Genomic DNA, 24832 nt, shown 5'->3' on the forward strand with positions numbered 1-24832 from the left:
ATCTGTAAAATACACGTGCTATATATAGATATATGAAAAATACATAATCTGAAAGCTATTATATACTACTTTCAAACTTCCCTAAAAAAAATAAGTCCTTTTAACAGTTTATTAAACCTGTGGTCCTGGCAGAGACTTGGGTAAACTTTCTGACTTGGGTACCAAAGAGCACATCTTCTCTTTCCAGCACACTCAGAAGTTTGTAAGTGCACTCAGGAGAAGATATAAATAAAGAATTGCAAGTAAATATAAAAAGAAAGGGCAAATTACCATTTTAAAAGGTACTCTCTTATCCCACGGAAAAGTTTGAAAAGGCATACAATTAATTATCTATAATTGAGGTCAGTGAAATCAGTAACCAACTAATCATTTTTTCCACATGTTTTCCTTATAAATAAATGTCAACTATCAAGTGCCAACTCATGGTTAGATCACTAAATACATAAATCTGTTATTAGCCAGCTCCTAGTTATATTAACTGGAAGATTTCAAGGTAGAAGGGAGTTAGATACTAAGGAGATCTATTTTCTGTATTTATGCAAAGTTAGGAAGTCAAAGATTGCATCTACAGCTATTTAGATTAATCTAAATACTAAAATTGTATCTACAGCCCTGTTGTTTTGAGATGGAGTCTCGCTCTCTTGCCCAGGCTGTAGTGCAGTGTCGCCTTACTCCAACCTCTGCGTCCAGGATTCAAGCAATTCTTCTGCCTCGGCCTCTTAAGTAGCTGGGATAACAGGCACATGCCACGAGGCCCGACTAATTTTTTTTTTTTTTTTTTTTTTTTTGAGACAGAGTTTCGCTCTTGTTACCCAGGCTGGAGTGCAATGGCGCGATCTCGGTTCACCGCAACCTCCGCCTCCTGGATTCAGGCAATTCTCCTGCCTCAGCCTCCTGAGTAGCTGGGATTACAGGCACACGCCACTGTGCCCAGCTAATTTTTGTATTTTTTAGTAGAGACAGGGTTTCACCATGTTGACCAGGATGGTCTCGATCTCTTAATCTCGTGATCCACCCGCCTCGGCCTCCCAAAGTGCTGGGATTACAGGCGTGAGCCACCGCGCCCGGCCCCGACTAATTTTTGTATTTTTAGGAGAGACAAAGTTTCACCATGTTGGCCAGCCTGGTCTCAAACTCCTGAACTCAGGTGACCCAACTGCCTCAGCCTCCTAAAGTACTAGGATTACAGGCATGAGCCACCGTCCCTGGATCTACAGCCATTTGAAAGTAATTACTGACATCATTTTTTTTTTTTTTTTTTTTGAGATGGAGTTTCGCTCTTGTTACCCAGGCTGGAGTGCAATCGCACGATCTCGGCTCACCGCAACCTCCGCCTCCAGGGTTGAGGCAATTCTCCTGCCTCAGCCTCCTGAGTAGCTGGGATTACAGGCACGTGCCATCATGCCCAGCTAATTTTTTTGGTATTAGTAGAGATGGGGTTTCACCATGTTGACCAGGATGGTCTCGATCTCTTGACCTCGTGATCCACCCGCCTCGGCCTCCCAAAGTGCTGGGATTACAGGGACATCATTTATTTTAACATAAAAAGTAGATCTACTCTACAAAACATTGGTGCAAAAGGTTTGACTAAATACATTGTGTTCTCCCACAGTGTGAGGAGGGTGATAGAATAAAATAAAATAAAATAAAATAAAATAAATATATATAAAACTCTGTCCTTTTCCCTTCATTTTTTCCACATGCATTAAGTAGAAGACATTTAAGCCAAAATTTTTTTCAGACAGAAGTCAAAGCTCTCTGGGATAATAAGGACATTAACTACACATTAACACTGGGTCAAGTGGTAATTGCAAATTCTCCTTATTTATTTTAAAGCTTCATAAAAAAGCAGAAGAGAAAGAGGTGGGAAGAAGATAAGTAGAATCAAAGTATATGTATACACTGGACTCTCATAAGTATAGACCATGGCATTTGAAAAATTTTAGAAATCCTTCTCCATCTGTGCCATATTGGGGACAATTAACATACGACAAATATACTGATAAGATAAAAATTCAAACCATGTAACAATAATGCAGTTGACAACTTGTACATCATGCAATTATGATGGTCATTTTATTACTGTTATTAATTTATTGGTATAATTGCATTTTTTTCAATGTCATAATATGATAATAAAGGATTTGTCATTACTAAGTTAACCTCCAAACATCTCTGACCTCAGCAGAGGTAGCTGCACACTTTCAGTCCAAAATGAGCTGTCAGTTATCACAACAACATTTTGAGGACTATGTTACCTTGTAATTAAATGTCTCAACAAACCTCTGATTTTGATTGGCAAGTAGTTAAGACTATCATTGATCATAGGGCAGTTTACATTTCAAGAATAATTTTCCTTATTTTCAGAAATAATTTTTTATCACTGAAGCAGAAAGTCAAGGCTTTAAAAATTTAAATGTCTTCAGTAATATATTTATGAATGTATGTTTGGTACTGGTAAAACAAGGAAAATACTGCTACATTAGATGTATCTGTTGCACAATCCATTGTCTTGCTGGAAAACTTGGATTAAGCAATTTCTATGATGTTCTTTATTAGTATTATGGAACATATAGATAATTCCACTGCTTTTCTCTTCCAGGCAAAATTTTTCCGTGACTGATGTAATAGAAAGCCCCAAACAATGTATTCTTGTATATGCTTTATGCTCTTTATTCTTCTTACCATTCTTAATTCCAATGTGTTACTTCAGTATTCGAAGGACAATATACGTTACACATAGCACAAACATTGTATTCTTTCTCTCTTTCTCTAGTTACCTTCCTTAATAAGTGGACCACTAAAGGAATCCATTTCATTCTACATTGTTCACTATATGGCCATTAACCTTTGTACTGCTTCAGTTTGAAATAAAACTTTTCTTAGCTGGTGCTAAATATTTATTCCATTTTAATAATTTTTAAATCAAAGGAAACTGAATGAGCACAGAAAATGGCAAAATATCATCTTCATGTGTCATACCCTACCTAATATTACTACAAATTGTATAGTCAAGCATTCAGGTATAAAGCCTCTGAGCATTTAAATGAAGAGAACTCGCCTGAAATTTATTTTGGTTATTTTGATTATGCTAAATATTTGTGAAATTAAGAACCATTATACTGATAAAAGAAACTTCTTAAAAACAAGGCTCTCTCATGATTAAAAGTAATACAAAATGAGAAAATCCATTAGTAATGTGAAATCCCATTAAAACCCAACATTATCAGTATGAAATTAAATATACACATTTTTCTTAAGAACCATTATGCAATTTTCTTTAGCGAAGAAGTAAAATTCAGTTTCTTCAAGGTTCTTCGTTAAGTATTCTATTTGGGATGCCTATATATTAATGGTTAATGAGTACAAACATAGAGTTAGAGTAAGTCCTAATGTTCTATACCAGGGTAGGGTAACTATAGTTAACAACAATGTATTGTCTATTTCAAAACAGCTGAAACAGAGGACTTGCAATGTTCCCAACACATAGAAATGCTAAATACGCAACATGTTGGATGCCTCTCTGGTTCACCATTACACATTCTATGCATGTAACAAAAGTTAACATGTATCTCATAAATATGTACAACTATGTACCGATACAACGCTTAAAAATATACAATAATAATCTCTAAAATAACTTTTATGTTGTGTTACTGTCAGCCAAATGTGAATTTTATGGAAATGTACACACCCTTCTCAAAAAGCTGACAGAGGGAGGGGGTGAAAGGGGAAGAAATGCCACAAATGGCCCTGATTTTAAGCTGAGCTCTATCTGGATGCATACTATTTGAAAATTTTTGCTTCTTTATTTTAACTAACACTGACATTTTTTTTCCACGTTATGAAATAAACTTGACATCTCAGAATATGAAACAAATTTTGGGTGGTACTCACTCTTTTCTTCATTGTAGGTGAAACAAACCCAGCCTATGGGTTTGTTTCACCTACAATATGATTACTAAGGGAATATTCAGGACAATGGGGAGCTGTGATGGTTGCTCCCCATTGTCCTGAATGTTCCCTAAGTAATCATATATCAACACGCATATCTTTATGAGATGCAAAAAGAAATTTGATGGCTAACTTAGATCCAGCAAAGAAGAACTGGGCATCTACTTTGTGCTGAGCACAGTCAGAGTCACTGTTAAGCTGAACATGATTTTTATGCACATGTAACTGGATATAAGGAAGCTGAAGTAGAATGAAAACCCACTTATTGGGTGCATAGGAAAGTAGAGAACTGCATCACAGTGTAACATAACAATCATAATAAAATTGTCTCTTATTGGTCATAAAAGATTGATCCATGGTAGCTTAATTATAAAAGTCAACCAATGTTATGCATTCTCCTTCAAAAAAGATACTGTGTATTCACAAATAACATTTGTGTAACTTACAAAAGTAAAGCTTAAAACTACTAAAATATTTGTGTACAAATGAAAAAGTGTTTTAAAAGAAAGATGCTGACAGAGTAAAAAGGAACTTTCTAAACTCAACATACCCCAGAATCTAAAGATACAAATTAAGAAATAATGCAAGTTGACTATGCACTGAACTAAGAGAATACTTTGATTACATTTCTTTTTAGCCAATGCACAAGGTGGAGTGTCCTTACCCTTCAACAGCAGTTTCACTGTCACAACAAATTTTGAACTTAACTGTGGTTTTCTTCAAACTATAATGAAAATTATGTAAATCTAGTTATATGCCAAAGGTGCAGAAACGCAAAAAGAAATATGAATTAGCCAAGCAGCTCACAGCTAAAATAATTTTTGCCATCATTTTAAAAGTTGCACCTAAACTCTGAAAATTTTTTTGTGAAAATAATTCAGAGACACCTGGAATGATTGATCTAATTAGGTGCTTTTCAAAAGTATAAAGATCACCTTTACAAGAACATTTTGAACAGAGAATTAAAGAATTGTGGATGTAAAGGACTTAGTTTGGGGTTCTATTGAAATAGTACTACTCCTTGTGGCTATACTGTCTTTTTTTTTTTTTTTTTTAATAAAGACGGGGTTTCACCATGTTGGTCAGGCTGGTCTTGAACTCCTGACCTCAGGTGATCCGCCTGCCTTGGCCTCCAAAGTGCTTGGATTACAGGCGTGAGCCATCATGCCTGGCCGGCTATATTGTCTTTAAGCTAAAAACCTAAGTAAGCTACATAAAATGCACTTCACTCAGTTTATGCTATTATAAAACTTCATAAAGACATCAACAAAACCACTTGGTCATTTATCTAGGATGCCACTGTGAGATATCAGAGCAAATAAGAGAATTCTGAATGTTTTTTATAAGCCTCTCTTAACTACATATTCATATTATGTATGTAGAGAAATGGAGCTAAAAGAGGAAGCAAATAAAATGTAACATGTGTTCTTAAATTGGAAATCAGCCTTTAACAAAAATTCCAAGGAAGAAACAGAAACTGGAGGTAGACCAGGAAGGTCAAAACACCACTGGAAATTATAGAAATATGTCATTTTGGATGACAGCCATTGTACCAGCCATCTCCATCTAATGATGCTGCAACAAACCACCACATTCAAACATTTCTAGGACTTCAAAGCAAAACCAATACAAACAGTGTGCTCAGGAACCGTATTATACCCTCATATTATGAAATGAATACCTATAACATGGAAACCAATTCATTTATACTAATCACTTCAATACTAGGAAGAAGACAAAGAGGTTCACTGCTGGCCAGACCTGAGTCACCTGTGGAACTATCTAGTCAAGTTTTATATCTCATTCTTAGAGTAAACTATATATCCCAATTTCCCTGAATCTGCTTCCTTCTTTATGCCTGTTGTTGTAATGTAATTATTAAGAGTAGTCACTTTCACTTTCAAAAGTGTTCCAATTTGGAAAATAAAGTATATGATTTCCCTATTAATATCCCATTGACTATATATAAATGTCTACAACTATCTGCTAGAGGAAGTATTTTTACTTTCTTCTTTATCCAAAGATTGTACTTCTGATAACAATATGAACAGAGCACGAAGCATTTTCTACACAAACATAATATGGTGTGACCATTGAGCATTATCAGTCACAATTCAGATACCACCAATTTAACACACTTAGCCCCTAATTCACTTGTAATAGAGTAATTTAACAGCCATATACAATCTGACTCCTTTCCAATCAATTATCTTTTTGCCGTTACTCTTGTCAGGAAGAGATTTCATTTAGCAGGCTTCTAAAATGCTCTCCATAAAATTATATAATCACAGTACCACCTATTCCTATTAGAACTAACCTCCTACAATGGGGTTACTGTATGCTTTGGTGTTCAGACAGCTGCTCACAGACCACCGTAACTGACAAATTAAGTTTTTACAGCAGAAAACAGAAAGGTACTCACTATCGCTGTGTAGTGAAGGAGGTTGTATCAGATTATAGTGAGAGCCAGATGTGACCCATGGACTGAGAATTTGGTCTGGTTTGTCCTTTAACCTTTGGAAAGAATCTCCAAAACAATGTCCTCGGAAGATCTAAGCTATTTTTTCTCTCTAACCCCATAATATTCTGCGAATCGAGCTAGTTACCCTATTATGCAGTAGCCAGACCAACAGTTTCTATATGTACAATTGTAGTGTTTTTCATTGCCTAAGTACTCTTATTATATTTCTCTATAGGACTATATATGTTTCTATACATAACTCTGAAGCCAGGAAAGTTATATTTGCACATATGTGCATGCATGTGTATATTATGCCGTGTGTGTGTAAATGTGTGCTACATCCATTTCCCAGTTCACTGTCTAGAAATAAGACACTACAAGTCATATCTATTCTTTTATCTTCTGTGCACAATCTATACATGTCCCCCGCAACCTTGATTCTCAAGAATGATCTGCCATAACAAAATGCATAAGCCTAGGAAAATGTTGTAAAGTCTCCAGGATATACCAAATATTTTTGAGAATCATTTTTAATCAAAGTGATATGTACTTATATATCTCAAAATACATTTGAAATCAGAAGGTTTCTATTTGTATTCATCTTTTTAGAGACAAACCAAAGGAAAGCACAGTAACAACGAGGGTCTAAAATTTAAAAACAAGATTATCATCTGATATAAATTTATAAAATACACTGCCTCTAATTCTTGCATTTTTAGGTCACTGGTCGGTCATGAGGCACCCTTTCCAGGACCTTGCTCCTGAGCAACATTTCTGGACACACCCTGGCCATAAGGGAAACTTCTGCCTTGAGGGGAAGGACAGTCCTGGCAGAAGTCATCATCTGCTAACTGAAGAGCCCTTGATCCCTGAATAACTGGCAGTGATACCCAGCTACTACACCAAGGGTGGTGACACACTGAGACTTGCTGGATTCAAGTGAGACTCAACACATTCCCAGCTATTGTGGCTACAGGGCAAGAATTCTTCCATTTGAGAAAAGTGGAGGGAAAAGTAAATGGGACTTTGTGTTGTACCTTAGGTACCACCTCTGCCACAGGGTAATAGAGAATGAAGCAAGCCTTTGGAGGGGCCTTATTCCAAGACTTGGTTCTAGGTATAGCATTTCTATACCTGCCTTGGGCAAGAGGGGAGCCCACTGCCCTGAAGTGGTCCCAAGTCAGGCAGCATTCAACACAAGTTGAGTGAACAGCCTTGGGCCTTAAGAAAACATCAGTGGTAGTCTGGCAATACTCCCTGTGGGCCTGTGGTATTGGTAGCCATTGGGTGAGGCTCCTCTCCACTTAAGAAGGGGAGGGAAGAGTGAAAAGGACTCAGTCTTGTGTTTTCAGTTCCAGGACAGCCACAGTATAATAAAATATAAAGTACACTTCTAAGGATGTTGACTCTAGTGCCTGACTCCCAGACAGCACCTCGGGATCTGCCAGGGGCCTGGTGGAGCTCACGACTCTGAAGGGAAGGACATAGGGCTAGAGGCTTTTCTACCTGCTGATTGTAGAGCCCCAGGGCCTTGAGCAAGCATAGGCAGTAACCAGGGAGGGGTTACAACAGGCCTTGGGTGAGACTCAGTGCTGTGGTGGCATTATAGAAGTGGTGGCCATAGAGGTGCTTGTGTCACTCCATCTCTAGCTTTAGGCGACTCTGAACAGAGAGAAACAATCTGTTGCTTGGGAGATACTAAGGGAGAAGAACAAAAGTCTCTTCCCTAAAAATCTGGGGAATTCTCTAGAATCTTGTCGAAGACTATCAAGGTGGTACTTCTAGGGGTCTGCAAGAGTCACAGAGCTGCTGGGCTTAAGGTAAGGTGCTCCCTAAAGCACTTACAGCTTAGATTGTGACACCCAAGTCCTTTCAAATATCTGGAATGCCATCACAAGAAGGATAGGCACAAACAAATACAGACTGAGAAGGCTACAAAAAAAAATATCTAACACTGCAATGTCCAGACACTGAGGAATATATACAAGCATCAAGACCTTCTAGGAAAACATGACCTCATCAAATGAACTAAATAAGTCACCAGGTACAAAAACTGGAGAAACAGAGATATGCAAACCTTTAGATAAAGAATTAAAATAGCTGTTTTGAGAAAACTTAGAAATTCGAGATAACACAGAGAAGGAATTCAGAATTCTATCAGATAAGATTAATTAAAAGGTTGAAATAATCAAAAATAATTAAGCAGGAATTCTGGAGCTAAAAAACTGCAATTGGCACACTGAAGAATGCATCAGAGTCTTAACAGTAGAATCAATCAAGTAGCAGAATAAATTCATGAGCTTCAAGACAGGCTATTTAAAAATACACAGTCAGAAGAGACAGAATAAAAAAAGATTAAAACAATGAAGCACACATACCATATCTAGAATACAGACTGAAAAAGGCAAATCTAAGATATATGGGCCTTAAAGAGCAGGCAGAGAAAGAGGTAGTGTTAGAAAGTTTATTCAAAGGGATAGTAACAGAGAACTTCCGAAACTTGGAGAAAGATATCAATATCTACATACAGGAAGGTTATAGAACACCAAGTAGATTTAATCTAAAGAAGACTAACTCACAGCATTTAATAATCAAACTCCCAAAGGCCTAAGATAAAGAAAATATAGTAAAAGCAGCAAAATAAAAGAAGCAAATAGCATACAATGGATCTCCAATACATGTGGTGCAGACTTTTCAATGGAAACCTCACAGGCCAGGAAAGAGTGGCATACGTATTTAAAATGCTGAGGGAAAAAATAAAAACGTTTACCCTAGAATAGCATATCTGGCAAAAATATCCTTGAAACATGAAGGAGAAATAAAGACTTTCCCAGACAAACCAAAGTGGAGGGATATCATCAACACCAGACCTGTTCTAAGTGACATGCTAAATGGAGTGCTTCAATGAGACACAAAAGAACATTAATGAGCAATAAGAAATCATCTGATGGTACAATCTTTACTGGTAATAGTAATTACAGAGAAAAACACAGAATATTATAACACAGTAACTATGGTGTGTAAATACTCTTACCTTATATAGAAGCACTAAACAATGATTGAATCAAACATGATAACTACATTTTCAGACATAGTAAAATAAGATTTCAATAGAAATAACAAAAACTTTAAAAGTTGGAGAATGAAGCTAAGGCATAAAATTATTGTTAGGTTTTATTTTTGCTTGTTTGTCTGTTTCCAAATTTATGCAAACAGAGCAAGTTGTCAAGAGCTTAAAATAATGGTTTATAAAATAAAATTTGCAATCCCTCTGTTAACCTTAAAGCAAAAAAATATAAGGGGTACAAAATATATACATAAAGCAAGAAACTGAACACTATCACCAGAGAAAACCACCTTCACTAAAAGGAACACAGGGAGGAAGAAAAGAAGGTGGGGAATACCGCAAACTATCAAAAAGTAAACAATAAAATAACAGGAGAGAGTCTTTACTTACAACTAATAACACTAAATGTAAATAGACTAAACTCTCCAATCAAAACAGAGACTGGCTGAATGGATGGAAGAACAAGAACCATTGATTGGTTGCCTATGAGAAACACACTTCACCTGTGAAGACACATATAGACTGAAAATAAAGGAAAGGAAAAAGATACGCCACGCCAAGGCAATTGAAAAAAAAGCATGAGTAGCCACATTTATATCAAAAAAACTAGATTTCAAGAAGAAACACTATGAGAGACAAAGTCACTATATAATGATAAACGAGCCAATTCAGCCAGAAAAATGTAACAATTTTAAATATATATACACTCAACACTGGAGCACTTAGATACGAAAAGAATATATTATTAGAGCTAAAGAGAGGAGAGACCCCAATACAATAATTACTGGAGACTTAAAAACTCCACTTTCAGCATTGGACAGATCTTTCAGACAGAATATCAACAGAGAAACATTAGATGGACTTAATCTGCATTATAGGACGAATGAGTGTAATAGATATTTACGGAACATTTCATCCCACTGCTGCAGAATGCACATTCCTCTACTCAGCATATAAATCACTATATATGTATATAATAAAAAGACCATATCATAGGTCATAAAACAAGTCTTAAAACATTCACAAAAATTGAAATAATGTTACACATCTTCTCTCACTACAATAAAATGGAACTAGAAAACAATAACAAGAGGTAATTTGGAAACTATATAAATACACAAATTAAATGATATGCTTTTGAATCACCAGTGGGTCAATGAATTAATTAAGATGGAAATTGAAAACTATCTTAAAACAAATGATAATAAAAACTGTACATACAAAAACTTATATGATACAGTAATAGCAGTACTAAAAGTTTATAGCTGTAAGTCTGTATATCAAAAAAGAAGTAAAACTTCAGATAAACAATCTGATGAGATAACTTAAAGAACTGGAAAAGCAAGAGCAAACCAAACCCAAAATTACTAGAAAAAATAAACATCAAAGCCAAAATGAATGAAATTGAAACAAAAACAATGCAAAAATTCAATGAAACAAAAGGTTGATTTTTTTTTAAATTAAGTAAAATTGACAAACCTTAAGCCAAACTACCTGATCAAAGAAGAGAGAAGATTCAAATAAATAAAAAAGATTAAATAAGAGAAAAGATCCAAATAAATAGAAATAAGTAAATAAATAAAAAAGGATTCATTACAACTAATACTGAGAAATTCAAAGGATCATTAGTGATTCAAAGGCTACTGTCATCAACTACATGCAAATAAATTGGAAAATCTAGAAGAAATGGACAAATTTTTAAACACATATAACCCACCAAGATTGAACCATGAAGAAGTCCAAAACCTGAGCAGACAAATAACAAGTAATGAGATCAAAGGTGAAATGAGATCCATGTAATGAGATTGAAGAAATGAGATCGAAGTAATGAGACTGAAGCCAAAAAGCCTCCCAGTAAAGAAAAGTCTGTCAACCAACAGCTTCACTGTTAAATTCTACAAAACATTTAAAGAAGGAATAATACCAATCCTACTCAAATAATTCTGAAAAATAGGGGAGGAAGAATGCTTCCAAACTCATTCTATGAAACCACTACTACTGATTCCAAAACAAGACAAAGACACACGAAAAAAAAGAAAAGAAAAGAAAACTACAGGCCAGTATCTCTGATGAATATTGTTATAAAAATTCTCAACAAAATACTAGCAAACCAAATTCAACAATGAATTTAAAAGATCATTTATCATGACCAAGTAGGATTTGTCCTTGGAATACAAATATGGTTCCACAAATCAATTCTTGTGATAAGTCATATCAAAGGAATGAAGAACAAAAACATGATCATTTCAGTTGATGCTGAAAAGGCATGATAAAATTCAACATTCTTTCATGATAAACGCCCTCAAAAAATTGGAGATAGAAGTAACATAATAAAAGTGATATAAGACACACTAAAAGTATCACACTGACTAGGGAAAAATTGAATGCCTTTCCTTTAAGATCTGGAACATGACAAGAATGCCCATTTTCATCACTGTTATTTAACATAGTATGGGCCATCCTAGCTAGAGGAATTAAAAAGATAAATATATAAAGGGCATCTGAATTAGAAAGAAAGAAGTAAAATCATCCTTGTTTGCAGAGGATATGATATTATATTTCTAAACACCTAAAGAATACACCAAAAAACTATTAAAGCTGAAAAACAAGTTCAGTAAAGTTGCAGGATACAAAATCAGCATACAAAAGTCAGTAGCATTTCATATATATATATACACTTTAAGTTCTGGGATACATGCGCAGAACATGCAGGTTTCGTACATAGGTATACACATGCCATAGTGGTTTGCTGCACCCATTAACCTGTCATGTACATTAAGTATTTCTCCTGATGCTATTCCTCCCCTAGCCCACCACACTGCAATAGGCCCCAGTGTGTCATGTTTCCCTCCCCATGTCCATGTGTTCTCAATGTTCAACTCCTGCTTATGAGTGAGAACATGCAATGTTTGTTTTTCTGTTCTTGTGTTAGTTTGCTGAAAATGATGGTTTCCAGTTTCACCCATGTCCCTGCAAAGATCATAAGCTCACCCTTTTTTCTGGCTGCATAGTTTTCTATGGGGTATATGTGCCACATTTTCTTCACTGATGGGTTGGTTCCAAGTCTTTGCTATTGTGAACAGTGCTGCAATAAACATACGTGTGCATGTGTCTTTATAATAAAATGAGATACAATCCTTTGGGTATATACCCAGTAATGGGATTGCTGGATCAAATGGTATTTCTATTTCTAGATCCTTGAGGAATTGCCACATTGTCTTCCACAATGGTTGAATTAACTTACACTCCCAACAACAGTGTAAAAGCATTCTGTTTTCTCCACAACCTCTCCAGCATTTGTTGTCTCCTGATATTTTTAATGATTGCCATTCTAACTGGTGTGAGCTGGTATCTCAATGTGGTTTTGATACACATTTCTCTAATGACCAGTGGTGATGAGCATATTTTTCATATGTTTGCTGTTTTTGCCATTGGTTTTGTTTATGTGATGGATCACGTTTATAGATTTGTATATGTTGAACCAGCCTTGCATCCCAGGGATGAAGCCAACTTGATCATGATGGGTAAGCTTTTTGATGTGCTGTTGGATTCAGTTTGCAAGTATTTTATTAAAGATGTTCATATCAATATTCATCCGGGATATTAGCCTGAAATTTTTTGTTGTTGTTGTGTCTCTCCCAGGTTTTGGCATCAGGATGATGCTGGCCTCATAAAATGAGTTAGGGAGGAGTCCCTCTTTTTCTATTGTTTGGAATAGTTTCAGAAGGAATGGTACTAGCTTCTCTTTTTACCTCTGGTAAAATTCAGCTGTGAATCCATCTGGTCCTGCGCTTTTGTTGGTTGGTAGGCTATTAATTACGGTCTCAATTTCAGAACTTGTTATTGTTCTATTCAGGGATTTGACTTCTTCTTGGTTTACTCTTGGGAGGCTGTATGTGTCCAGAAATTTAGCCATTTCTTCTGGATTTTCTAGTTTATTTGCATAGAGGTGTTTATAGTTTTCTCTGATGGTAGTTTGTATTTCTGTGGGATCAGTGGTGATATCTTCTTTATCAATTTTCATTGTGTCTCTCTTATTGCTCTTTCTTTTCTTCTTTGTTAGTCTGGCTAGCAGTCTATCTATTTTGTTAATCTTTTCAAAAACCAGTCCTGGATTCATTGATTTTTTGAAGGATTTTTTTTTGTGTCTCTATCTCCTTCAGTTCTGCTCTCATCTTAGTTATTCTTGTCTTCTGCTGCTTTTGAATTTGTTTGCACTTGCTCCTCTAGCTCTTTTTTTTTCTTTTTCTTTTTTTATTATACTTCAAGTTCTGGGGTATATGTGCAGAACGTGCAGGTTTGTTATAATATGTATACACGTTCCATGGTGGTTTGCTGCATCCATCACTCCATCATCTACATTAGGCATTTCTCCTAATGCTATCCCTCCCCTAACCCTCACCCTCTGCTATCCCCCCGATCCTCCCGCCCCCTGACAGGCCCCAATGTGTGATGTTCCCCTCCCTGTGTCCATATGTTCTCATTGTTCAACACCCACTTATGAATGAGAACATGTGGTGTTTGGTTTTCTGTTCTTGTGTTAGTTTGCTGAGAATTATGGTTTCCAGCTTCATCTGTGTCCCTGCAAAGGAGCTGAACTCATCCTTTTTTATGGCTGCATATTATTCTATGGTGTATATGTGCCACATTTTCTTTATCCAGTCTATCATTGATGGGCATTTGGGTTGGTTCCAATTCTTTGCTATTGTAAACAGTGCCACAATGAACATATGTGTGCATGTGTCTTTATAACAGAATGATTTATAATCCTTTGGTTATATAACCAATAATGGGATTGCTGGGTCAAATAGTATTTCTAGTTCTAGATCCTTGAGGAATCACCACACTGTCTTCCACAATGGTTGTACTAATGTACACTCCCACGAACAGTGTAAAAGCATTCCTGTTTCACTACATCCTCTCCAGCATCTGTTGCCTCCTAACTTTTTAATGATCACCATTCTTACTGGCCTGAGATAGTACCACTGGGGTATTAAAAAACCCTCCAAAAGTCAGTAGCATTTCTATTAGGTTGGTACAAAAGCAATTGTGGTTTTGAATCGTGAATTTTAAATCATTATAACTAGGCTCAAACACATCTTTATTAATAAAACTAGGAACCATTACAATCAACACATTTTTGTCAGTTAGAATTTGTTTATCCCTGTAGCATAACAATCCATGGTTCAAATTCGACAAACTCTTGGAAAGCATCTTCTGCATCCTACTATTTTTGGAAGCATTTGCCCTGTAAAAAGTGGTCAAGATGCTTGAAGAAGTGATAGGCAGTTGGCGAGGGGTCAGGTAAATACGGTAGATGAGGCAAAACTTCATAGCCCAATTGGTTCAACTTTTGAAGCATTGGTTGTGCAATGTGCACTCAGGAGTTGTCGTGAAGAAGAGTTGGGCCCTTTCTGTCGACTAATGCTGGCTGCAGGCATTGAAGTTTTCAGTTCATCTCATCAATTTGCTGAGCGTACTTCTTAGACATAATGGTATCCCTGGTATTCGCTGTAGTGAATCAGACTAGCAGCAGACCACCAAACAATAACCATAGGACCTTTGTTGGGTGCAAGTTTGGCTTTCGGAAGTGCTTTGGAGCATCTTCTTAGTCCAAACACTGAGCTGGTTGTGTCCAGTGGTGGTCTAAAATCCATTTTTTGTCACACGTCACAATCTGATTGATAAATGATTCATTGTTGTTACATAGAATAGGAGAAGGCAACACTTCAAAATCACATTTTTTTTTATTTTTGCTAAGCTCGTGAGGCACCCACTTATCAAGGTTTTTCACCTTTCCAATTTCCTTCAAATGCCAAACAACTATAGAATGATGGACACTGAATTTGTCCACAGCTTCTTGTATAGTTGTAAAAGGATTGGCTTCAATGATTGCTCTCAGTTGGTTGTTGTCAACTTCTGAGAGTTGGCTACTATGCTTCTCATCTTCAAGACTCTCATCTCCTTTGCAAAACTTCTTGAACCACCACTGCACTGCATGTTTGTTAGCAGTTCCTGGACCAAATGCATTGTTGATGTTGTTCAGTTGTCTCTGCTATCTTACAAAACATTTTTAACTCAAATAAGAAAATCACTTGAATTTGCTTTTGTCTAACATCATTTCCATGGTCTAAAATAAACACAAATAGCAAGTAATAAGTCATTAGCAAAAAAAAAAAGCAAGAAATGCTCATTAAAATGATGTATAACATAACCACATTTATTTAAGAATATATTTCAATATCAAACAGAAAATTCCAACAATGCAAAAACTGCAATTACATTTGAACCAACTGATATGCCAACAGTGAACAATCTGAAAAAGAAATCACAAAAGTCATCTGTTTACAATAACCACAAATAAAATTATATACCTAGAAACTAACTTAATCAAAAAAGTGAAAGACCTCTATAATAAAAACTTGAAACATTGGTAAATTAAATTAAATAGGACATCAGAAAATGAAGATGTTTCATGTACACAAATTGGAAGAATCAATATTGTTAAAATATCCATACTATCCACAGCAATCTACAGATTCAATGCTATCCTTATCAAAATACCAATGACATTCTTTGCAGAAATAGAAAAAAAATCTTAAAGTTTATATGGAACTATAAATGACTCAGAATAGCCTGAACTATTCAAAGCAAAAATAACAAAGCTGAAGGAATTGCATTACCCAACTGGAAATTTTATACTACAAAGCTATAGGAACCAAAACAGCATGGTACTGGCATAAAAACAGGCACATAGGCCAATGAAACAGAATAGAGAAGCCAAAAACAAATCCACGCACCTATAATGAACTCACTTTTGACAACGGTCCCAAGAATATACACTGGGGAAAAGGCAGTCTCTTCAATAAAGAGTGCTGGGAAAACTGCAAATTCACATGCGGAAGAATGAAACCAGAGGTCTTTCATATACAAAAATGAAATCAAAATGATTAAAGACCAACCTAAGTACTCGAAATATGGAACCACTACAGGAAAATATTGGGGAAAATCTCAAGTACATTGGTCTGGGCAGAAACTTCTTGAGCAATACCCCAGAAACACAGGAAACCACAGCAAAATAAACAAATGGGATTACAACCAGTGAAAAAGCTCTGCACAGCAAAAATACCACCAACAAAGTGAAAAGAAAACTCACAGAATGAGAGAAAATATTTGTAAACTACCCATCTGAAAGGGGATTAATAAGAAGAATATATAAGGAGTTCAAACAACTCTATAGAAAAAAATTCTAATAATCTGACCAAAAATGGGCAAAGTATTTGAATAGACATTTCTCAAAAGAAGACATCCCAGTGGCAAACAGGCACATGAAAAGGTGATCAACATCACTGATCATTAGAGAAATGCAAATCAAAACTACAATGACACATCATCTCACCCCAGTTCAAATGGCTTATATCCAAAAGACAGGCAATAACAAATGCTGGCGAGGATGTGGAGAAAAGGGAACACTTGTACACTGTTGGTGGGAATGCAAATTAGTGCAACCACTCTGGAGAACAGTTTAAGCTACCATATGATCCAATAATCTCACTGATGGGTATATATCCAAAAGAAAGGAAATCAGTATGTCGAAGAGATATATCTACTCCTGTGTTTGTTGCAGAACTGTTTACAATAGCTAATATTAGGAATCAACTTAAGTGTCCATAAAGAGATGAATGAATAAAGGAAATGTGGTACATATAGACAATGGAATAGTATTCAGCAATAAAACGAGAGTTCCTGTCATTTGTAACAACATGGATAGAACTGTACATCATTATGTTAATTGAAATAAGACAGGCACAGAAAGACAAACATCACATGATCTCATTTATTTGTAGTATCTAAAAATCAACACAATTGAACTCATGAATACAAAGAGTAGAAGGATGGTTTCCAGATGCCAGGAAGAGTAGTGGGAGAGTTAGTGGGAGGTGTGAATGGTTAATGGGTACAGAAAACATAGAAAGAATGAATAAGACCTTCTATTTGATGGCAAAACAGGGTGGCTAGGGTCAACAATAAATTAATTGTACATTTTTAAATAACTTAGAGTGATTCAATTGTTTGTAACTGAAAGATTAAGTGCTTGAGGGGATGGACACTTCATTCTCCATGATGTGCATATTTCACATTGCATGCCTGTATCAAAACATCTAATGTACCTCATAAATATATACACCTACTGTGTACCCACAAAAATTGAAATTAAAAACTTTAAAAAAAACAAAATTTCAATTTAAAGCATACTATTAGTATCAAACAATAATTAAAATGTAATTCCCTACACATGAATTCTTTTTTGAAAGAAAAATATCTGAACACAGTTATGAAATTAACTTTCTGTAATGTAAATTTTACTGAAGTAGAAACAAGTTTTTAGTTATGTAATAAAGTTTATGGTATAAACCCCTTGTGGTATATTGCTTCATTATATGTAAAGCAGGAGAGAAAAAATTAAGCAGCTGCTGCAATACATTCTCCTTCATTCTGCCTATTTAGTTCATTTAGTTCTCTCAACCCTGGCTTGCAAAGATCACATTCTCTAAAATATGCCAGTAGAAGTGTGCAAAAGTCAAGTGTCTCATTTACTTTCGCTATGTTTTGCTGTGCTGCTTTCAATACCCTGGCCATATGATTTCCTCAAGCCTCAAATCCTTTTGTATTCATTGAATATTATTTTACAGTGAACTTTTTTGTTGTCATATACTGTTTTTATCAATTCTTCCTCCAACACTCAAAGCTGCATCCAACATGCCTTCAGTATCTAAATAGTTTAAATGTTAACATGCTTTACAATTTGACGTTATCAGTTCATTCTAAATAAATACTATGGCAATGGTACAACTTAAATCTGCCAAAGAAATGGAGCCCCTAAATCATTTTGGCTAGTAATATTCGGCCTGAATGGTCAGTTTTGCAATCATTTCCATAAAGTTTTGGAACCAGGCCTGGATTGAATTTGCTTTCTATATTGTTCAAAATTACATCAGTCAAAACACACAATACATAGGTGTGCTTCCCAGTACAATGTCGGTTTCCTCCATTTAGAAAAGTGCAGTGATTCATCAGTAATTTAACCTATAGCTATTTGAAGGTTGGAGAGTATCTCTAAGGGGCTGTTGACCTTCAGCAACTGAAAGAACTAGAACTCCAGCCTCAGTCAATATATATTTATTTTTCTGTTGGGACTATTACAACTGTGCAAGAAATGCTGACCTTGAAACTTCTAGCACAGAATTCACGCAAATAACATTCCCTAAAGGAAAAACATAAAAATACCTAAATACGATATATAAATCTAAAATGCACATTCTGTAAAGTTCAAAAGAAAGTACTCTGAACGTTCAAATACATTCTAAAAAGAACAAGCATATTATTCTGTGATTCACTGGTTTGCTCTTAAATGTGAATTAGCACGTAATCTCATTAGACCAGAATGATAAAATCTGGAAAAGCAAAGTATTTTTGATTTTCTGAAAAGTTACTAATATCAAGAGCCCGACTTGTTTTCAGGTGAATGATTTTTACTCCCGACAAAATCATAATAGTATAGATCTCTCAAAAATCATCATATCCCATATTGACTACATTTATATCAAAACACACTTTTGTTTATCTGGAGAAAATATAGATGGTGATGTGCTGAAACTCTTTCTAATAATTTTTCATTTTGTTTGATGGAATATTTGCTTGGAAGGAAATGTTTTTTACCCCAATTAGTCATAGTCTGCATTCTTCTTAGGGACCAGTGGGATATATGTACTCTTTCAGAAGACTTAAGTAAGGCATCACTAAATGTGTAACAATGTAAGTGTGCTAAACATAGGTCAAAAAGATTAAATTAAAATAATTAACCAGTAAGTCATGGAAATCCTAAGAGAACTGGCTAAACATCCTATTCAAATAAAGTAAAAGATTTCATAGGAAAAAGGCTCATTTTTAAAAAAACAAATAGGAAATTAATGTATAGAGCTAATTAAAAATTAAAGATAAATAATGACTTATGGGAACAAACATCTAGTTATCCATGGTTAAAAATACATTGTTTTTTATTTCTACAGTTTTGTTCTTCTGAAATACACATATAAAAAACTGGGGTACTACAAAAAGGTCTGAATGAAACAGAAACATGAATGCATTTTTAAAAAACTATTATATAATTTGTTTACCTATTGAGTAGCATGGGGTCATTTGCATGTCTCCCATTTGGTTGTCATCTTTCTTACAAAGGGAGGAAACAACTTGGGGAAAAGGGAAATCTCTTTGGCGGGCTTGTCAGTATTAAAAATCTTTAGATCTTCTTCTTCCCAAAAACATAACCACAATGCAGTCAACAGATACAACATAAACCAACAGAGCCACTGATTTACTGGTGTATTAATTAAAAACTACATTATCCCATTGAGAGATCTGGTAGTATTTAAAATGTTAGAGAGAGATTTCCTTTATTAAAAAGCAATTTTCAACTAATCTTATTATACGGAATCATCAAATAAACCTCTGTAGGGACTTTTTTTCTCAGACATACAGCACCTCACTTGAGCTGACTTCTCAACTGATCCGCACAATTCAAATAAACAACAATACAAACTTAGTTCCTCCTCAATGTTACGAGTTTTGCAATTTTTACCTTGCAGCAGAAGGAACTAGGAATCTCTCTATTCCTTTTATTAGGTGTCCAATCTAGTCCAATCTAAAATTATCTAGTAATGCTCATACAAAGATGTTTTCTTCATGGTTCTTTTTTATACAAAGCTATTTTTCTCATTGTTGTTGCTGCTGCTGTTGTCTTATCTGTAAACTAGCTACTTGCAGAGAGTGCCTTCTACAATAAATTCCATGACCTATGACCTTATGATCTTATCATTTACTCTTTAGTCCTTTTTTCTTTTTAAGGCAGGGTCTCACTCTGTCACCCGGGCTGGAGTCCAGTGACACAGCTAGGGCTCACTGCACCCTCCACCTCCCAGTCTCAAGCAATCCTCTCACCTCAGCCTCCCAAGTAGATGGGATCACAGTCACATGCCATCACACCCAGCTGATTTTTGTATTTTTAGTAGAGACAGGGTTTCATCATGTTGGCCAGGCTGGTCTCAAACTCCTGACTTCAAGTGATCGACCCACCTCGGCCTCCCAAAGTGCTGGGATTACAGATGTGAGTCATCATTACCCTTTAGTTCTCACTGAATCCAAGTTAAATTTTGTCATCTTGACATTTTTCTCATGTTTCTCAAAATTCCCTCTGTTAAAATAGTATATTCACAGCACTATTCACAATAGCAAATTTATGGAATCAACCTAAACATCTATCAACGAATAATTAGATTAATATATATATGATACATATTACATTTTTTCTTTATATATATATACACACACACACAATCACACACACACACACACCACACATATGTATACACATACACACTCAAAGGAGTACTATTTAGTCATTGAAGAAATGAAACTATGTGTTTCGCAGGAACATGGATGGAATTGGAGGCCATTAACTCAAGTGAAACAACTCAAAAACAGAAACTCAAATACCACATGTTCTTACATAAGTGAGAGCTAAATAATGTTTAAACATAGCCACAAAGTATGAAATAATAAACACTGGAGACTGGGAAGCATGGGGAGGTGGGCAGGGGGTGAGGGATGAGAAATTACTTAATGGATACGATGTACATTATTAAGGTGATGAATACCCTAAATGCCCTCACTTCACCACTACACAGTCTATGCATATAAAAAAATTGCACTTATACTCCATAAATTTGTGCAAATCAAAAAGCATATTTAGTACAGTGGGCATTATTTGAGGAAGGAAAGTTGGAAATACACTGAGCCTTTTTATAAAATTATTTTAGCAAGGGCATGATAAAATTTAAGGTAACATATTTTAGCTCTGCATTAAAATTTCTTGGTTGTGGGAGTAGTCGGTCATTGAGTTCTGTATATGACTTCTTCAGAAAATTATCTCCCTGCCCTTGAAGAAGAACATATATTCTCTTAAGTGTGAAATTTGATTACCTATATTATCAGATCTTGCACTTTTAAAAATTGTAATACTTCTGCCTGAGTCACTAAAATATGTGCCAATTTTTTGAAAAGATTCACTTTTTACTTCCCATGTGGCATTGGTTAAGTTGCTTTGTTTTGGGGACTTCAGATGACAAATGGAGATGATGGTAGTACCAAGCTCAAAATTTTTTGTGAGGCTTAAATGAGTTAATATGTATAAAGCACTTAGAAGAGTTCCTGGCACATAGTAAGCACTCAATTAGTGTTAACTATTATTTACTATGATTACTTTTTCTCAAAGAACACAAGGAATTCGAGATTTATTTTTTCATTACATGAATGAAACAATTAAGGAAGCCTGTTATAGTCCATTGGCACATAAGCTAATGAATTTAACCCAGCTCTTTTCACACACAAACTTGAAATCACTAAACTCCTTAAAAGAAATTCTTTTCTTAGATTTTCCAGTGATCTTTTTCCTTTCCTGACAATTTTTCTCATCTACTCATCTACTGCTGTTCTTCCAATTACAAACTCATAAGCATAAAAAAAAATCAGCACGTAGTGACAGAATTTTTGTGGTCAGAATTTTTTGATGTCAGAATTTAGCTTGGCAGACTGATGTTTATGCTATTTATGTAATGAGAAGTTCTTTTATCTATATTACCCATGCAGCCAATGTAGAGTGAGATTTAGGTCTGTAAGGAATGGAACCATAACATTTAATAGCAGCAAATGTGGTGGGGGGACACTAAGCCTAAGCTAGGAATGATTTTAAAATATGCAGACAATGAAGCATGAATAATTTCTACTTGTCACATTACTGTGATTACTTTCTTACAGTATTAATAATATAAGAATTATAGAATATTACGGCTAAGAGGGACCTTAAAACCATTGATGCTGACCACATCATTTAACAAATGAGGTAACTGAGGGCTCTAAAAGATTAAATGAACTGACCGAAGACACACAGGCTGCTGGCCCATGAAAAGACCTACAAATCCATCTTTGGGAGACATTTAAATCATTAGTCTTTCTATTAGGTACTTATTTTAAGAAACCAAAGATAACATGAATGAAAAAGTGCAGGACAAATCAATAGCTTTTGAAATTTCCAGATTTCAAATTTTCAGATTTTGTGTGTAAAATCTCCCAAACATGAAATTCCATAAACACAAAATATGTATTTAAATAAGTAAGACCATCCTCAGATCTATTACATACATTGTTATCTTCACAGATTTCTATATGAACATTTATCTCATCACTATAGGAGCTTCCAATAAATAAGGTTATGCTCACTAACTTCAAATTATTTTCCAGTACTTAAGCAATATTTTCTAATATTTAGATATTAAATATTCAGATAATTGCATAGATGTACATTTCTACACAGAAGACTTCATCCACAGTAATGAGTGACATATTCATTTCAACAATTACAAATCAATAGCACAGCTAATCATTGGTATAAAGTCATGATCATTTGTCAATTTAAAGATAATCAAATAATTTGATTAAATTGATTTAAATATGGCTTCAAACTATGAGAAAATATAATTTTGAAAGTATTCTGACACAAATCAGTATGATAATTTTAGACTATCTGAATTATTTTTTTATTTCATTAAAGATATTAACTATCAAAGATAATAGTTCAATATTCTATAAAATATTTCAAAGAGATAAATGTACATAATTAAGAAATAATGGTAACTGATAGTTATATGGCACTATTACGGAGCAGGAACATGTTTTATACACTACTAATGTATACTGTAACTTATTTTTCATAACTCCTTAGGTAAAGAACCATATAACATGTTAAGAAAACTGAGGCATATAGAAGTTAAGTAACATGTCCAAAGTCACAATCCTAGTTAATTGCAAAAGTAACACTCAAATCCAAGCAGTCTGGTTCAAGACCCGACACTATTAACTATTAGATTATGCTGCCTCTGAATCAAGCTACAAATTTGCATGCATTATGCTGCATGAAACTTTGCATGAAGACACAGAATAGACAAAACTATATACTTTGACAGTTTCAATTGCCACTATCTTAAAATGTTTTTAGAATGTCAGTTTTGCAGTGGCCTTCAAAATTATGCAAGTCTAATTTCTTCATTCTACAGATAATGAAACTAAAGCTCAGGAACTTATTGTTTTAAATCATTTTGTTAACTATGGTTGTATGACACCCGTGTTTCCAGCACAGTTCAGGTAAATTGAGTATGACAGTGAAATATAATAGATTAATTCTAAAACAGTGCTTCTCTGTGTGGTCTCTCTGGACAAGCAGCATGTATATCACATGGGAACTTGTTAGAAATTCAACGTCCCAGTCCTATCCCACACTTAACAAATCAGAAACTGAGGGGGTGGAGCCCAGCAATTTGCATTTTAACAAACCCTTGAGGGGATTCTTAGGCATGACAAAGGTTGAAAACCACTGCTTTTTTCTCTAAACTCAAGTTAGAGTTATGAACAAGTTCATTTTGTTGGTTGAAACCCTTCAGTTTTACATGCAGAGTAAAAAAGTAGCCTTTTCATTTACTCCTAGACACAACTCATAGACACACACACACACACACACATGCACATACGTAATGTCATCTATATTACACACATAAATAACATGATCGTATCTATAACTAATAATACTATCTATATAATACACATAAATAGATGTGATATTATTTATGTGTGCTTTATAGATAGCTCTGCCATATCCCAGGTGTGTGTCCATTCCAATCTCCACCGTTGCCTCCCTTTTTGAAGAAATCTCCTCCACAACAGTTTCACCTTAAGAGAATAAAATGCATCTCTTTTTTCCTGTGATCTTAGCATCCTTAGAATACACTTTAACAGGCACCACTTTTTTCACAAGACACAAGAACAAATAGAGAGGCACAATTAATATTCTCTGATGTTATAGTATGTGCAAATATTCAAAATATTTGTTCTAAGATAGTGTACGCCCACCAGATTTCCTTTATTCAATTAGTACTTCTTGAAAAAGAAAAACATAAAGTTACTGTAATTATGATTCAAAGCATATAATGTATGACTATGAAGCTCCTATAGTGATGAGACAAATGAAAAGGAAAAACTAATCACTAAAGGAAAAAAAAGTAAATTTTGTTTTCTGTTTTTTTAAAACCTTCACCATTTACCTGTGCTCTAAGAATTGGCAGCACTGAAAGGAAAAAACGTGCTAACAAGCCTTTTAGAATACAAAGGGTGACATTAGTCTTTCAAGAATATAATATAATGTGTGCTATTGGAGGTAAATACATATGTTTCCTTAAGAGAAG

At 35.0% G+C, this 24832-nt stretch overlaps 1 protein-coding gene across 1 annotated transcript in view; it reads right to left on the reverse strand.

The window, feature by feature from the left end:
- Positions 1–24832, reverse strand: part of DACH2 (dachshund family transcription factor 2) — a 618955-nt gene that overhangs the window by 466465 nt on the left and 127658 nt on the right. The gene's annotated exons all lie outside the window — the stretch shown is intronic.

This window comes from Aotus nancymaae, unplaced genomic scaffold (assembly GCF_030222135.1).
Source record: "Aotus nancymaae isolate 86718 unplaced genomic scaffold, 86718_ANA_hifiasm-v0.15.2.pri h1tg000004l, whole genome shotgun sequence".
NCBI lineage: Eukaryota > Metazoa > Chordata > Mammalia > Primates > Aotidae > Aotus > Aotus nancymaae.